This window comes from Dromaius novaehollandiae, chromosome 13 (genome assembly GCF_036370855.1).
Source record: "Dromaius novaehollandiae isolate bDroNov1 chromosome 13, bDroNov1.hap1, whole genome shotgun sequence".
NCBI lineage: Eukaryota > Metazoa > Chordata > Aves > Casuariiformes > Dromaiidae > Dromaius > Dromaius novaehollandiae.
The window spans coordinates 19,211,610-19,229,338 of NC_088110.1; the positions used below are offsets into that span (position 1 = coordinate 19,211,610).

General features: G+C 41.6%; 1 long non-coding RNA gene across 1 annotated transcript in view; it reads right to left on the minus strand.

Annotated features, from left to right (window-relative positions):
- The window catches only part of LOC112987615 (uncharacterized), a 701,714-nt gene that overhangs the window by 356,118 nt on the left and 327,867 nt on the right, over positions 1 to 17,729 (minus strand). The window contains exon 6 of the long non-coding RNA XR_010391477.1: positions 14,240 to 14,363. This is a non-coding gene — a long non-coding RNA (uncharacterized LOC112987615). The remainder of the gene's footprint in view (positions 1 to 14,239; positions 14,364 to 17,729) is intronic.

The following is a 17,729-nucleotide window of genomic DNA, read 5'->3' on the forward strand; positions in this document are numbered from 1 at the left end:
CCTTGACACTATATGTTCTCTAAGGTAAGACAAATAAAACTGGATAAGGAATATATCTGAAACCTTATAAATCTTAGAAAAAAGATTTAAAAAAAGAACCCAACAACCTGCAAGCTACCTGAGACGCAGCTCCTCAGAACCACAAGTGTTTTCAGAAGTGGAGGACTTTGAGTTGTCAGGTAGCCTTTCTCTTTAACATCCACACACACATTAGAAAACTGATACACATTCAGCAATGATGAAACATTTCCACTGTTTTCAGTAGGCTTCAGATAAGGATGATCAGTGCTTACAGGAGGTTAAACCCAAGATATTTGCAATGTTATGCAGCTCATATTTGTATCACAAATTCTTTTAAATCTTTGGGAAATAAGCATTTAAATTTAGGTTCACCTCTTATTCCAGAATTTGCTGTTTCAAAGTTGTTTCCAGTAGAATTTTCTCTTGCAAAACAATCTGCCATCTACTGAAAAACTCACAGGTTCTTGCAGAGCCATTACCCATATATTTGGTAGATATCAAGCCAGCACCACCAGCAATACTATACAGTTTCTTCAGTGCACTGAGCAGTCAGACTGCCCTGTTGAGATGTCAGACGCAACCCAGGAAATCAAAGTAAAGCTAGTGCTGCAAATTTGTATTTAGACTTTGGTTGAAAGCACACGGAACATTTGGGGCAGCTCTGTGCAAACCCCACTCACAGGGATCAACCTTGTTTTGTAGAAAGTATCATGACGGGTTTAAAGTCTGTCCAAAAAACTATCTCCTCAAGGAGAAGGTACAGAACCTGATTTTATTTAAAGCTGAGTAAAGAGTCCTAGGACTCCATTCAGGGGTTTTCTCACACTTGCACAGACACTTGAACATCAACTTGGAGGCATGCAGAATTATATGATCCCATGGAAATTAACACGGTAATGAATATTAACATGATAATTAATAATATACTTGAATGTGTCATGCTGTTGAGTGAGCCAGGAATGAACCAAATGTATTGTACCAACTAACCCCCCACAGCTACAAGACAGAAATGAACAGCATTTTGTAATTATACACAGCGACATATTTTCTCATATCTATTGCCAAAAAAAATATCACTTTTTGGAATTAAAAAAGAGAGCAGCAAATAGAAACAGCTATGTCATCAGTAATTGCAGACGTTTTCAGCTCCAGCTTCTGATAACTATCCAAAGACGTTCTTTTAATTGGTAAAATTGACAAGTGTCCAAAAATAAAGGAGTCCTTAAGGGCCCTGTTCATTCCTCACAGGCAGACAGAGGAGTCCGACTGCCAAAAAGAGTACTAGAAAGTTTTGCAAGGAGATGGGAAATAGCAAACGATCAGCACAACCCAAAGGTGAACGGGGCTGCTAGTAAAGAGACTTTTGAGATATTACAGGACTCTACTATCTTTGCCCCATGGGGCCTGACCACTTGCCCAGGAGAGGTGGACAACAGGTTGACTTGCAGTGTTTAAAATACAGCCCCTCTTGCGGGAGCACTAAGAGGATTGCTTTCGACAAGCTACCCCGTCTTCTCAATGCCAGGGCTCTCTAGCACACAGCAGGGACGAGCTGGTGAAGTCCAAAACACGTTTCCAGCTCGTACAGCAAACTCGCTTCCAGAGCTTTACAACTAAAAGATGCTTTTGTAGGTGCAGGGGAGAGCTCAGCCCGAGACTGAGTCTCAGGAGCCTCAGCGGGGGTGGGAGACGCCGACGATCCTCCACGCAACCCCCCTGCCCCACTCGCAGGTAAACCAGATCATCTAAACAAGGTCGACAAAATCTTCTAAAGGCATCAGAGGGAGACTGTGCCAGATCCTCTCTGCAGCAAAGGAGATATTTCACCAGTCTGATCGTGTTCGAACGTTAATCCTTACTTAACAAGGATTACGGCTCGATAACATCACAGGCAAGCAGGAAAGCAAGGTCCCTGCTCTGAAGTTTCTTATCTGAAGAAAGTCAGTCTTCCAAGTAACATCCTATGCCCATGTTAAACAATGGAGCCAGAAGAAGGCTGCAGATCCTGGTCCCTGTGGATTCACCAGGAATTGGGAGTCTGGGGGCCTGTAACATGCTGAGGCTGGGGAAGTTTTAGGAACATTCTAAGTTCCTAAAAAACCCGAGTATTTGCAGGTCACAGACTACTTACGTGCAAAAGAAACAAAAAGACAAAAATAAAAAACCCAAAAAAGGCTTTGGTGATAACAGCCTTACTGCAAATTCCAGCTGAAACCGACCTAGGGCACTTCTCAGCCAAAGAAATGATACTTTTTCATTTCACCTGGTTGAACAACCAGCTACAAAAAGCCTGTATGATCGACAAACCTTTGTCCTCTCACCAGACAGGCCTACTCCATACATCAGCAAATCCCGCATCCATGCCTTGCCATTTACTGCCGAGGGAGGTGGGAAAAGTACACTACAGGTGACTTCACAGGTCCTAACCTCTAGGTTCAAAGACCTGCTTTTATTCCTGCCCCCATGGAATGAAATGTCTCCGTGTTTAGCTGCCTCCAGTCTACTTGTGGTGATTAAGCTACTAAGAATACGACTCAAGGAATGCTTAATAAAGCTTTTTGGGGCCCAAGAGTTGCCATGGAGATAGCTTTGTATACATCTTAAAGTATGTGTAAATATGTATTTGGACAGTTGTTAAAAACACGTATCATTTTTCCCAAATACCACAGCTCTTTCCAAGCATTACAGTTTAATAGCATCATGCATATTTAAAGATTTTTTAATAGTCTGCTTCATTTATAGTTATTTACTCAATAGAATACATCAAGCCTTCAAAACCTTTGTGGGCAACTGTGCAAATGAAGTATTCCATGTGCATTCACCCAGTTTTTAAAAACATGTGTCATTTACTTGGTGGATCGATCTGGAGAAGTCAGTACTATCAGACACTGCCCTCGGAAAGAGCAAGGCTTGAACACTGCCCTGGAGCAGCTCCCGGGATGCTGCTGCACCCGCAGGGGACAGCTCTGCTTTCAGGTGTAAGTCCAAAGCATGTCCATCAAACCACTGTTCTTACTCTGGATTTTTCTTTTTGGTAAATGGGAGCATAATTCACGTCTTTCTGTCCTGAAACAACGAAAGTTACAGAAGGAGGCAGTATCCACTATTAATAGGGTCTCCTATAATTGAGTTTAAAATACAGTATGAACAAACATTTAATAAAGGCTCTCAGAAAGTCCTGTTCCTCTCTGTTTTAGCTGTTTTCTTTCATGTAAAATTTGAACTGAAATCTCCTTTCTCAACTTTTACCTCGTGCTCAGTTCAAACGTGGTAATACATGTTGATAAAGCAAGAATCCTGCAAGTAGCACACTGCAAGTTCTTCAAGCATAAATCACTCCGAGACACACTTCCCATTGAGCAGACCAGTCACAAAAATCTGATTACTGTTTCACTACTGTCATAGCCCGGTTGGCACTAAGCAGGTCATTTCATAACATCACACCTCAGTTTTCTCTCGCTGTGAAGTCCTTTGTAATCTGTTTCGAGATAAAAGGGTGCAAAAAGTTCTCTGAAAACTACAAAGCGTTGTGATTGTTTTTGACATTGTTACTGCTGTTAAGCAAAGTTCCACAAATATTCAAGCCAGTCGTCTGTCCTGCGCAGATACTACAGTAGTACACCAGATACTATTGCATCATGAACAAAACTGGAAAATATTCAGAGCACTTCACAGATTTGCAGAGACTCAGACCTAAGAGTGTAAAGCGCATCAAATGATTTACCACAGGCCTATCTATATATCACAGGTATCAAATTCAACTTTGAATGTGAGCAGGGAAAAAATGAGAGCGCTGAAATTCGTATACTGTAATTAAATGGAAAACACATGCAAACTGTAGCAGAAAAATAATAGAAACATGAATCGTGTATATTGCATCTGTCTGTTATTACGGTAGGAGTGGCAATGATTAGTAGAAATAGGGTTGCAAAATGATTTCTCACATATTATCACTTCCTGTGCCCATAGGGTAACTGTAATAAAGGACGACTCACCCCTAGGCAAGGGCAAAGCCAGAAATCACTGTCCTTTCTGCTGCGAAAAAGAAGCACTCAGTTGCACAGAAGCCGTGCCAGCCAGAGGAGGTACTGATTTATCTTCCTTTGAAGGTACCAGCAACCAGTTTTGGAACTCCAGGCATATTCATTTGAGAGAAAGATGTCACTGCCAAGGACCTGCAGCCTAGATTACCCCAGCAGACAAGAATCTGCCTCAGAACCATCACGTGCAAGGGAAAAATGCTAAGAATGCTCCATAAGCCTTAAAATGTGGCATTGCTTGGACATTTGTGGACAGCACTATGCAAATTCAATGGTGCATAAATGTCGGCTTTTACATATACAAGTAGACTTGAAACTTGCCATTACTTATGCATATGAATGGCCCCACCGAGTGCAGGGAGAATATTCCTCTACTCAGCACTGCTGGTGACTGTTTTGCCATGCCTTTCTGCTTATCAGACGTGAAACACCCCAGTTAATGTACAGAGACAATGGGTGTTTCTCACGGGTCCTAGCACATATATAACTTCAACAGGTAGCAGTCAGCCCTTAATAGAAGATTGTGACATGTTGCACTTCTGCTTTAACAGTTTAACCCTGAGGTCTCCCAGAGGCAGAACTTAATACATTGCCTAAGACCACGAGATAACCCAGTGGCAAGCTTGAGCTGGCAATCTGGGTGGAGGATCTCCCCTCTCCACCCAAGCCTGACTCACCGCAGCTCAGCTCGCTGCAGCGGAAATACGAAGGGGCCAGATCTTTGCTGGCTGATGCAAGCAATCGTCTGGCTGCCTGCAGCAAGTGCTGGAACAGGGGACCTTTGCTGGGGCCATCTGCAGTTTGCAGCACTGCCGGGCCAGGTTAGGGCCCCCGTTCATGGGACACTGGGGTGGCCTGTGGTAAGCTGACCGGCACCCGAGGGCTGTTTATGTGGCCGCACTGATTCCCAAAGCAGTCGACGGGAGAGGAAGCTAAGCTGGCTTAAAGACCTGTCTGCCGCCTCCTGAGTCCAAGACATGCACTGCTCAGGCACACCGCTGCAACGCTCACCCAGTGCCTGGTCTGTACATGCACATGGCCATTAGCTCTGCTGCATTAACTTTACCAACATATACCCTGCTGGATTTTTTTATCCATTGTGCTGGGCTTGGGAAAGTTGCAGGGAAGAGGATATTTTTCTGCAAAAAGAATTTTTCTTAGCAGGAGAAAGTCACCTTTTGCTACTACAAATACAAGAGTAATAACATTATTTACAGGCCTGAGCAATAATGGAGATTTTGACGGATCTTTTTCCCCTTCATAAGCACACTGGGCCTAAGGCAAGGTTTTTCTTTATTTAACAAAGAAAATAGGAAGTTAGGGAGAAAAATTTTTTAAACCTGCATTGCCTCTCAAATTACACAATCTGCTAAAATAATTAGGGTATTCTTTCCCACAAACATTTCAAATGGATGAGAAAGAGGTCTGTTTTCATGACAGTTCACATGTCTTGTGGGCCAAATTGGTTCCTTTTGAAAGCTCACTGCAGTCAAGGATACAGCAGCAGAATTAAGGATGCTTATGATCCATATTTTAGAGGTACCCACCTACTGTTCACACCAGCCAGCTCAAGACTAAGACAAAAGTCAAGACATTAAGGTTTAGGCTGAGGAGACAACTAAGACAGTTATGAGAAACAGTCTAAAATCCGTGGCAGATATGTGTGTTTACCAGCCTCCACCACCTCCACCCGCCTCCCAGCTAGAAGGAAAAGGCTTGAACTAAACAACAGTAACTCGCATCCTTTTTCAACATTTTCTTAGAACGACATGTATTTTCATAGCCTGTTTTTTTTCCACTTGCAGAAGTGAATGGCAATCGTGTACTCGCTTTCCACAAGTGGTTATCTTCATGTAAAGAACAAAGTGGCAAGTACTTACAGCTGGGTCGCAATGGGTCACCCAGCGAACAGGTCCTTGCTTTGCAAATCATCAGTCCAAAAACACTTTCACTTTCCTTCAAATCACCAAGAAAACTGCCTTCTGAACTGGAAACAGGAAATCTGCTTTCAACAACAGGCCTCAGGTGCAGTAACGCAGCCAATCTGAGTGTATCAGCAACTGAATTAGACATTCACCTCAAGTCCAACTGAAAACTAGTAAACGCTCATTAGATCAAATAAAAAGGAAGGCAAAGAAGAAGCCATAGCTGTAATCATCCATCCAACCTATCAGCTCCCAAGGAAATAACTGCTATGTTAAAAACTTTCTCACATTAGACCACTTGCTCTTCATAGTAATTATAATACAATGCTTTAATGAAAGAGCTTCTTTCATTTTTTATTCTTTGCTAGTCAAGCTGACACTTGATTTGGGCCTGTTCTCAATTAAGAACTGTTTATGCTCTCCAAAATGCCTCCTTGAATGCTTCTGATGTTCTGCGTCAGAAAGAGGAGGGGGAACAAACTGGCAACTCACACTGGCAATGTGGGAACGGTGCTTGGGGAACGAGCAGGAACCCACTGGGACCTGCACCCTGAGCTCAACCAAAGCCAAGCTGCGCCAAAATGTAGGAATTTTGGCCAACTTCCTAAATCCTAGTAGCATGATTTTATTTATAGTAATTATTTTGAGGCACGTATTGACTTCAAATGGAGTAAAACACTATTTTAAAGACAAATTTCAAAAAAAGCAACATTTTCGCCTCCAGTTTCCCAGTACCATCTACCACCTACTGAACTTCCCACATCCAGCCCAGCGTGAGTTGGATCCCAAAGTCACAGACACCCTTTCCAAAATCCTCTCTCCGAAGACAGCATTTCTAGAGGCACAGGGCAGGAGCACGGCGCGAAGGAGCACGCCCCGTGTCACGGGGGCCGCCCAGCACCCCGTCAGTGCCCGCAGCAGAAGACAGCCTCCCCCGCGGCCAGGAGCACCTCCGCGGCACGCGACCCTCCGGCCTCCCACTGCCGCCGTCCCTTTGCCACGGGGAAAGGTGAAGACACCGTGAAGAAGAAACAACTGTTCTTCCTTGCTTCAAAAGACAACGCAGCGCCACCAATCACTCTTCACGCTTAAGTAACAGCCTCTTGTTGAAAAACGCGGAGTTTTGTAAACGGTAATTAAAGGGGCCTTCTGGTGTGCCTGCAAAGGAAACATTATTTTTGTTCTCCACGAGGACCACATTTTCATAAGTGGCTTTTGATGAGAGGATCCAGCCTTGAGCACAAAAGGCTTAATTTTCAGGGGGACAAGCACCTACAGGTCCTTTTGTATAACCTTCCTGCAATGTCTCCTAGCATCAGCTTAAGTTAAAACATGATATTTTAAGCCAAAAACCTCACAATCTTTCCTTTTGGACACTTTCTGCACAGTGCTAATCAGCAATTTTGAAAGAGGGGCTGGACTCATACAGCAAAACATTGTCAAATCAGTTAATCATTTATATATATACCTATATATATTTAAATATATATATATATATATATGTATGTATGTATGTATGTATGTATGTATGTATAAAAAACTTGCTTAGTCCCTCGACATTTCCCTGAGCAAACCTGCCAGGGGATGAATGCAATCAGCATGCTGGCATCCACTAAGAGGGCTGTTTCTCTACTTGTACTTCTCTTTCTCTCTTTACGCTTTGGACCGGACAGGGCTTTGAGCACTCGCTGTTTACCTTCCCCCCAAATCCAGCCTCCTCCGAGCGCTAGCTGGAAGTGAAAACTGGTGACACTTACAGCCCTGCCCACCCCAAAAACCCAACGCAACTTGGGTGAGCCCAGAGACGCCAAGTCACTGCTCTGTCTAATTACAAACCCGAGGCAGATTAACCTTTGATGACTAAATTAATCTTCTAAATAAAATGAATATGCATCAGCCAGCAAATTAGGATTAAATGCTTAGGAGAATCTTTATGTGATCAAGCAGGTTTTGTGGTGCAGATGTTAACCATTAACATGAAGCAATAAAATCATTCTTTTTTCTTATAATAACACCTAACAATTCTAGAGCCACCTTTCATCTGAAAGCCTCAAAGGGTTTCATAAACACAATTAATTAACCCCCTCAGCATCCGAGACAAGAGCATCATAACATCCCCATTCAACAACTGAAGAAATGGAAGTACAGAAAAGTTATAAAGGACAGACCAGATCATGTGCTGCGTGTAATGTGGTATTTTATGCTTGGAAGAAAAAAAAAAGGCCAGGTTTACATGGGCGTCACATCTTCTCCCATGTCGCACTTCTGCCAGGACGGGAAGAGCAGCTTCTCCGGATGGGCTCAACTACTACCACACACTCCCGTCCCCACCACCGAAAACCTGAGCGAACAAAAGTGCCACTGGTGGGAGGCCGGTAGAAGGATGCGGGATATTGAGATCGCTCTTCTCCGTGGCCCTGTCCAGCCTTCGAGGTCGGGGTCCGCTCCGAAAGGCAATGAAACAGGATATGCTTGTGCACTGCTTCGCCTCGCTCTAGGCTACCTGCTAGCGGAGCAGACACGTTCTTACGGACCAGAGCATTTTTTACTATAAAAAGTGATTGGATTTGCCTCAATATTGACAAAATCACTGCACTTTCCAATCTACTATTTAATTCTGAAATAAAGTCTCAGCTAAGCTCTAATAATGGGGAGAAAAAGGCCTCCACATTTCTGACAGTGAAGGAGAGACAATTTATTTTCTAGAATTACTGATGATTTGGGGGAGAAGAGGGGAGGGAGAATCTTTTCTGAAGAAAAGTCTGTTTCTTCTTGATTTTTTTCTTGGGCATTGGGAACTACCAGCCCATTAAAGTATCTGTTCTTTGCACATATCAGCTACCGCAACTTCATCACAAGAAGACCCATATGACAGCAATCCTATTTCTTTTTGACTGCTGCAAAAACCATTGCTCCTGCAATGCGATTCCTGTGGCTACAGGGAGTAAAACGCCGGCATGGGGGTACCACCTCCATCCGGATCCTGGCTCAGAGGGGAGATGTGGCCACGGTTCCTTCAGGCTCTCCTGGGAGAGCAGATGGTTCCTGCTGTCCCTTTTCTCTGCTCCTTCTTACAATGTAATATTCTTTTTCCAAGTGTTTTACAATGAGGAATTTAGGCATATGCATAAATCACGATTTTTCAGCCTTACTACCCCAATTTTAATTTCATTAGTTTCAAGCATTATGAGCAACTGAACTCTAAAATTAAGTTTTAATTTGATCTACTTCAATTAAAAGGAATGTAAAAGTGTTACTGAGCTACTGACAGGCATGTGAGAATTCATGGTCACCACAATCCAATTTGTTGACGTGTTTTGTTACACAAACCCAGCAGCTCCTCCTAGTACGTAAGTTTTTGTCCTGATGCAAACTGATCTGATGGTGTTAAATGGCCATTATTGTTAAAATCAAGGGGTTCAAAAGGAACCAATGGCTTTCGATTCATTTAAAAGGGTAGTGGATAACTTCTCATGATCAGTTTAAATTTCCTGGCTTCTGAAAGGAAGCTTAAACCAGAAATCTATGGTTATTTTAGTATATTCACAATGCATAGATAATTTTGGTATATAAGTAACCTCCATAGAACTGTAAGCTAGACATTGAAAGGCATTTGTTGTTTTCATAGACGGGCTGCTAAAATCTGCCAAAAAATTCCAAGGACTTTAATAAGCTTTGGATCAGGCACGTTACCACCAAGAATGTAATTCTTGATACTTCTTGTAACATCCCAGACCATGTGAGAAACTTGGGAAAGGCAATAAACATTTCTCCATCAACTTCATATTTTAAATTTACCACTTAAGACTTCAACTCTCCATAAAACTGCTTAAACATACATAACTTCAGTGTTATTTAAATGTTTTATGATCTTCCTGAAATGATCAGCTAATTAAAATTACCTAATTTACCTAATTCAGTACCCTAAATTTACTTTCCTTTATTTGGGAGGGATTGGATTTAATGTGCAGCTTTTGTTCATTTTCTTTCTTAGAAAATCTTAATTTAGGAGAAAAAGCATGACTGCAGACTAGGGAGGGGGTGTCTTCCAGGCTCCAAAGTTAAGCTAGGGGTAATTATTAGCTACCATGTATGACATGGCAACTATAATTAAGAAATAGATTTATTACAGAAACTTGGAATTATCAATTAAAAAGTAGTCAGGGCAGTCCCAAAAGGTCCTGTATGATTACCTATGTTATCTGGGCTGTCACTTCCAATGTTGGCTTGAATCTCAAACACCTCTAAGGGGTGCTCTGCGTGTCAAGTTAAATAAGTGAGACAACCTCAGTGGAAAATGCAACGATACAAGCAGGTGCAAGCACAACTGCTTCCGAGGAGAACAAAGATGTCAGCTCCAGCGTGAACGTTATTGGCAGGCCGTTCTTCCTCCCTGCTGTACTTCTGAACTTCCTGACAGGACAATTCAATTGGCGGCTTTACCACAATCTGCTCGATTGGTTACAAGGAGCAGAACCTCGGGGGCAGAAGAGGACACTTTGGTCCAGTCCAGTTTTTTCTTACTTATTATCTTTGCAGACTTTGATTTTTCCCTGTTCAGAGATTCCTCAAGCTTAAGGCCAGAAGAGAGCATTAAATTATCTAGTGTGACCCTGTGTATATCACAGGATATTAAGCTATGCCCGCTGACCCATCCTCTATTAACCCCCTTCTCCTCCTCCCTGAGCAACCTGCCGTAATACTGATGTACAAATGTATCTCTATTATGAGGCAGTAAATCAGAGTAGAAAAAATAAACAGCTTCTCCGACCAGCCTGTCTCTCCAGAACTCCAGCTCTAGCAAAATGATACTGTTGCTCATTCTAAAATTGAACCAAAAAATTTGGTGTGCTCTGATGAACCAGATTTTGTTTCTTGGGTTGGTTATTTCACACCTCTCCTGCTCTGGGCTCTAGCTGGGACTGGAAATAGAATGAACAGAAAATGTCACCTCATCATATTTTTGACCCACTTGGGGTAGATAGACCTTAAATACTTTGTATTCAGCACTGGAGGCCGGTTAGATCGATATATGAATTCAGATGCAAAGCAAACCCAGGTAGAATGTAAGTTGTTAATCCACAGGCTCAAATTAAAACCCTACCACTTTTCTAGCACTACATACTTACTCCAAACCAGTACACACCAAGAAATCTAATATCCTCTTTGCAACTCCAGAAAAGTTCTGACATTTACCAAAAATGAGGAAAAGGAAAATAACAGTCTAAAATTTGTGATGCTGTTATTTCGGATACCACTTGAAGACTCTCTCTTGGCGCTGAAACAAAGACTGCTGTCGACACGAGAATACCGTCAGCGATTGCCTCCTCTTTCAAACTGTGCTGGCAGCACCAACACCATTGTTCGGGCTGGTATCAAGGAGTGCCAGCGAGAGAGAACTACGGCTCACCGCACCGCATCATGCAAAACACAGCATTGCCGCGTTTCCCCCGACTTGCCCCCACAAGCACTCCAGAATGTGCACAACAAAACCACATGAAACTCAGATGATTTCGGATCATGTTACAAAGTCAAAACACAGAACAGATTCACAGAAAGATTTGCTAAGGTTCACCAACCTGTTGAGTGAGCCTGGGCCCAGTTCCAAGCAAATCTGGATTGATTAATGTTTTCTTTAAATCAACATCACCTGACGCTCTTTGCTACTGATGTGAATCTCAGCTTTTTCCTTCCTCTTTGAAATTTAGTATCAGTTTAAGTATGGAGCTTAAAACAGAACATGTGGAATTGAGATCTGTCTACCCAATAATGGAAGGGTATGTAGCATTAATTACTGCAAAGCAGTAAGTTTTGCGAAACCAGTATCCCATCTGCCATTCTATTATTAACCAGCTGGTGAAGGCTAGGGGTATGGCTTTTTTCAAATTGTTCCTGCCTTTAAAAACAAAACAGTAAAGGAGCTGTTTCTGCCTTTCAAATGTGGGACCAAATTGAAATATACCTAGCTACAAGGACGAGAACCTCTCTCTACTAACGGACCTCCTGAAATCAATGGAACTACTTATGGAGTAACATGCCATTACCCACTGAGTAAGAGCTACCGTAAATAAGCTTTGGAAACGATATTCCAGCTACAGTTGTGCTTGGTGGCTTGTAATATTCCAACAATTGCTAAATATAAATAAATGAAATAAAATAGAGTGGGAGATAGCGATGCTCTGACTTCTGTTAGCACTGACTACACATTTGTTCCAAGTGTCTGAGCAATCAGAAGACTACATAAAAACCTCGCCATGCCTGTGGGATCCCATGCTAAGCTCTAATCCATCACTGAGGCAGGCAGCCGCTCTTGAAGACATGCTAAAGCATTTCAGAGTTTGAATGTAATTCATTGCTACGTTCTCGGCTTGCATGTTTATTCCATCTAGCAGGAAGACGTGGCTACACCCTCAGCAGTTGTACGCTGTAAATCTCACTTAAAATTTGCATCAAATTAAACAACTATTGACCAAGGACTCTGTAATTTATCTGCTGATTTATTATCGTCTTTCTACAAGAACTCTTCATCAGTAACTTTTACTTTCGGTAACACTACCTTGACATACAGCTTCTCTGTATCTGTATCATTACTTCAAACCTACAAGAGTCTGAACCAGGTAAAACCATTCATATAAAACAAGAGTCAGTCCCAGTATGCCCTTACTACACACAAATAGGAACATGCACGTGTGTGTGTGTGTGTGTGTGTCTGTGTGTGTGTGTGTATAAAAATAAAACTGCTTATCACATAGTTGCTTTATTTTCTCCATTTCTGACTCCTCATTTCAGACAAACAAAAACTGATGAAAAAGCTAAAGAACTGCCAAAGATTCTGTTGGAATAGAAAAGGAACGGGAATACTGTAAGACAGACTGTTCCCTCAATTTCTTCTGGCCAGTTTGTAGTCCCAGCAGATTTGCACAAACTCTGAACACGCACAGAGGCCTGGCAGTGCTGACATGAGCTCAACTCCTTTAGCCTTGTGAAATCCAGCCACTGCTAGTTCACAGTCAGCTTTAGGAAAATACAGAGAAGATCAACCGAAAAGAAAAAAAGATATAAAACCAACTAGATTCTTAAGGAGAAGCTTTACTAGCAACTGCAAAAGCCCCCAACATTTCACCAGGAAACTTTCTAGCAGCTTCATTTTTCCATTCCTTGTTTGCGTTGCACTGAAGTCCATCCCCAGTGTCCCGAGTTTCTGCCTTTTCCTGTTACTACAGATTTAGATGTTGGTGTCCACTAATGATCTAAAAAAGGAACTCTTACTGTTCAGGCTGTAAATATGCCACTGGGTCCCATGAGTCTAAGATATGTCAAAGGCATGAAATGTTGACCATGAAAGGGAACTCTCCATCTGCGTCTGCTTAGCAGAACTCTGCAGGGCTGACCTATGCACTGACGTGGCTGTTTGCTGCGGCTTTCTGCAAACTGTTCAATAACAGCAGGACTGCTGTTTAATCCTCTTACCAACCATTGACGTTATTTCATGTTCTGCAAATTCCAACCCATCTGCAGAAGAAAAACTAGCCTCTCTCGCAAGCCAACCCTGAGAGCCAAATTTTCAAAGAGGGTTTCTAGGCTGCAGCTATAATCTTCTATGTATAATTTAAGAAGGCGATTTTTTTTTTCCCATGGGAACAGTTTTGCATAGCCTTATAATCTGAGTCTCATCTCAGTTTTGCTTTTGCAAGTCAGGAGTAAAGGTGATGCAAGTTGAGGATCAGAGCCCACAGCCCAATGAAACTAAGTTTTCTGATACAAATATGCAAAAGTGTGTTTTGAGACTATACATCTAAAGGTGTTCACAGGTAAAAATCTAAATCATTTGGCTTTTGGAAGAACAAAAACTATATTAAAAATAGAAAAACAAGTGTGAGTTCAGAGAAGCTTCACAACTCTCTATATTTCTAATTTAAGAACTTCCTGGCCTGTCTGTGCAATGTCTTCCCCTTTCATTTGAATTTCCCATGGAGAATTTGTGGCGATCACCTAAACGAACATGACCAGGCTTTTCATATGTTGATTCCCAATTCAAAGTTCAACATTAGAACACTCACTTAAGATTACTGAAAACGAAAAGGGGAAATGATTTGTCAATAATAATAAAGATTATCTCTCATTGTGATTTGCCTATGCATTTCCAGTGGGTCACAAGGAGTGCTTGATCTCGAAGGAGAAGGACTCAAGGAAGTGAAAATGTTTTGGCTTTAGAATGAACTAACATTTTTAATGCCGTGCAACCATTCTTACCTCCCTCTGCGACATTTCTGGGGGGGTCACAATCCATCCAAGGAGAACTGATCATTGAATGTAACCATATGAGCCTTGCGCTTCCATTTGGGTCATGTCACTGTCTTCTGCTGGAGAAGCGGGTCTGAAACCAAAGCAGACACACAGTTTGAATGAACTGCCAAAACGCAGAATATTTCCAAATCTGGAAGAGTGGTTAACACCAATGTCCTACTCAGAATATTACACATCTCAGAAACTGGTGGAGGAAGGAATATTTCTATATACAATACATGCAGTCTCCCACTATCACTTAATCCCTCTTCCATCTATGCCAAATTCCAGCTGCAGTCCATACTCGCCTCCAATGAACCGGAGCTCATAGCAAAGTAACAGTCTTATCTATTGGCTCCTTCACCATCATTTCACAACAGATATCACATGATTAGGTGTTAAGTGGGACTATTTGCACTTTTGCTTATGGCACATATAATTATGTAATTTTGTATAATGCCAAAATGACTGTTCAAGTAGCAGCTGCACAAAACAGAGACATTGGTTGGACAGCACAGAAAATACAATCTTAAATAAAACCCACACAGTAAAAAACACACACACACACATATATATTTATATACCTTTATGAGTTCTTAACCTAGAACGCTTTTGCAAGTCGGTCTAGTTAATGGTTTTTAGGCACAATTTTGCCTCCGTTCTTGCCCGTGAAAGTTTTGCCAAGGACAGGCCCAGAGTCCTTACAATCCTATTTGTGGTTTGACAGATCCTTAAAATCTAATGGATAAAATGCTTTGAGTTTATGATCATCCCATCGGCTGTCACTGGCATTTGTCACCGAGCAGGCTGGCACTAGATGGCTCTGCCCCTGCTTTAGGTGAGGCAGAGCAGCACACATTTGTGCTCCGAGTTTGCCAGTGCTTTAAAGCTCTCTCTGGAAAGGGCTAGAGCAGGAAAGGCAGGCGCAGGCAAACTGCATGCAGCTACCTTCTGCACGGCTCTTTTCAGGGAACTCAACGAATATCTCTCCTTGCCATAAGATAAAGGGAGGAAGGTACCTTTCAGTTATTTGTATTATTTTTCAGAAGAGATGTGTCCTAATTTCGTACCACAGTAACAAAACTTCCATGAACTTTAATTAAAGTCACCACAAAGTTTCACGGTTAGTAAGGAATGTTGCTGTATTTTAAAATAAGTCCTTCTAAAAATATGAGTAAGGTGGTGATAATGATAGGAGTTTGCCACAGAGGTGCTCTGTAGAGGTCAAAACGAGATCACCATTTGTTTAATTTAAATAAATCAATTTGTTAAACAAGGAGCTACTGAGATTATACAGTTGGAGGGTGGAGAGCAAAAAAAGATAATTATTTTTGTTTGCATAAATCATTTTCTTATTACTTGGGGATCAGGGTGGCATTGTTTGGCTTCGAGAAAAGAGGGCAAAAGAAGGTAAGCATATCCATTTGCTGATCAGGGTTACATGGGATTTTGCTGCTGGGGCTGGAGAAAGGAAGGAAGATCATTACTTTTATTTAAATAAATCAATTCGTTGCGATCAGGGATCACACAGGGTTGTGCTGTATTGCAAGGACGGCATAGGAAATTCTCTTTTTATGCATAGTTACTCATAGAACAAATGTTCAGATACTTCTCTATCAAATGGAGAAAGGACAAAAACCTTCAGAACCCCAAAGCTGTGTTCTGATTTCTTTCGTTTGAAAGACAGTCTTACTACTGGCACGGTGGTCTACCATCTTCCACTGGTCTCCCGTTCGAGCTAAAATAACAACAGCTGTCACACTTTTAACAACCTGAATTAAGATCATATATATGCATGCATGTGTGTGTGTGCACATCTGCACATATATATGTGTATATAAAACATATATAGAGATAATTAGATAGATAGATAGACAGATAAGAGCTAATAAGGCCTGATCCTGCAGAAGGGCTTGTAGTTGGAGCCAACACTCTGCCCGCCCAGGATATCGGATCACTCCTCCAGCGTGCAATATTATCAAAATCAATGGCAGTTCTGTGCACATATACTTTAAGGGCCTGATATTTGTTGCTGCTTTTCTGAGGCAATTAATGAAGCTCTGTCTCTAATTTTAAAGGCCCTTCATGAACTGACTGGAAATCTACAGTCCTGAACATCAGTGAACTCATGTCCAAAACTAATAGCTTCAGTATCACTGCCAAAAATTGACTAAGCTCTCTTTGTGCCTGCAAATGGGGTTCTGTAGGCAGTATCCTTCTATCTGCCTTCAAGGGATAATCTCCTCTTACAAATAAAACAATTGTTTCATTTGCTCATTGCAGTGGTTGAATGAGGCTGCAGAAATGAATCTCACTGGCTTTGAATATTCCAAAGTCAATCAAGTGAGGATTTGGGGAATAGGGTTGCTTTCAATTAACATGTGCTGCTATTCGCAAAACTAGCTTAAAAATGTATTTTCGCAGGCTTGGATGCGATTCATGCAAACTAATAAGCAAACTATGACCATTCTTCTCACTACACACTATAAAAATGGCTTAAATGTAGTGTAAGAGTCAAAAATTTGTATCTGCAGGACCTAGGTGTCCCATATTTTAACTTGCTGTGAAAAGGAGGAGTAACCTGGTTAGCTGTTTAACAAATGAAACAATGTTTAAGTAATTACAGAAAATAGTGGGCCCCAACCATCCCTTGGATGGTTTCTCAGCCAGTGGTATAATCCAGAGGATGAATTTGCGTTTGTAACAAGGCTGATAAATCTAACCAAACATCTTTATTTTTACAGTACGTTAAAGGAGCATTTTTATTTAGTGCAGTCATATATCTCCACATTATTTTGAAGTATGCTCTTTTATTGCTTTTATGTCTTCAGAATTGCCTGAGGAAAGCATCCTTTTCTCTCTGTGTTTCATTGTTGTTACCCTTGTAGAGTATAACATGCACAAACTTGATTATGATTAATTGAGAGCTCTGGCAAATTATGTTTTTATTCCTTTCCATCTAAGTCTTCCATCTGCTCAAGGGGAAAAAAAAAGGATATTTTACATTTATAAGGACACTTAGGGCTTTCTGGGTAAATCATCAGAACCACTTCTTCAGCAGTAATGGCTACAAGTAAAGAAAGTCTTCCTTATCTGGTATTCTTGCTCTTACATCATCGACACATTAATGCATCTCCATCCTACACACAAGGCTAAGAGAAGATGATAACAAGTCAAACCACATTTGATCCAAAATCTTGCTGCAGAGCTGGAATTTCAAACTGAATCAAACCAGTTTAGAAGACTGCTCAACTAGCTCCTACCCCCAAAGAACCACTTAGAGCAGTTAAGGCTTCAGTCCGTCAATATAAACACCTGTGTCCTTCGGCATAATGCATGTAACATCAGGCATGCTATTTATAAGAGGCTCTGTCGAAGTTCTTACCCAAGGTGATGCAGCTGCATACAGCAGCCCCGTCGAGCCTGGTGCACCACATCAGATAAGGCCCTTCCTTCA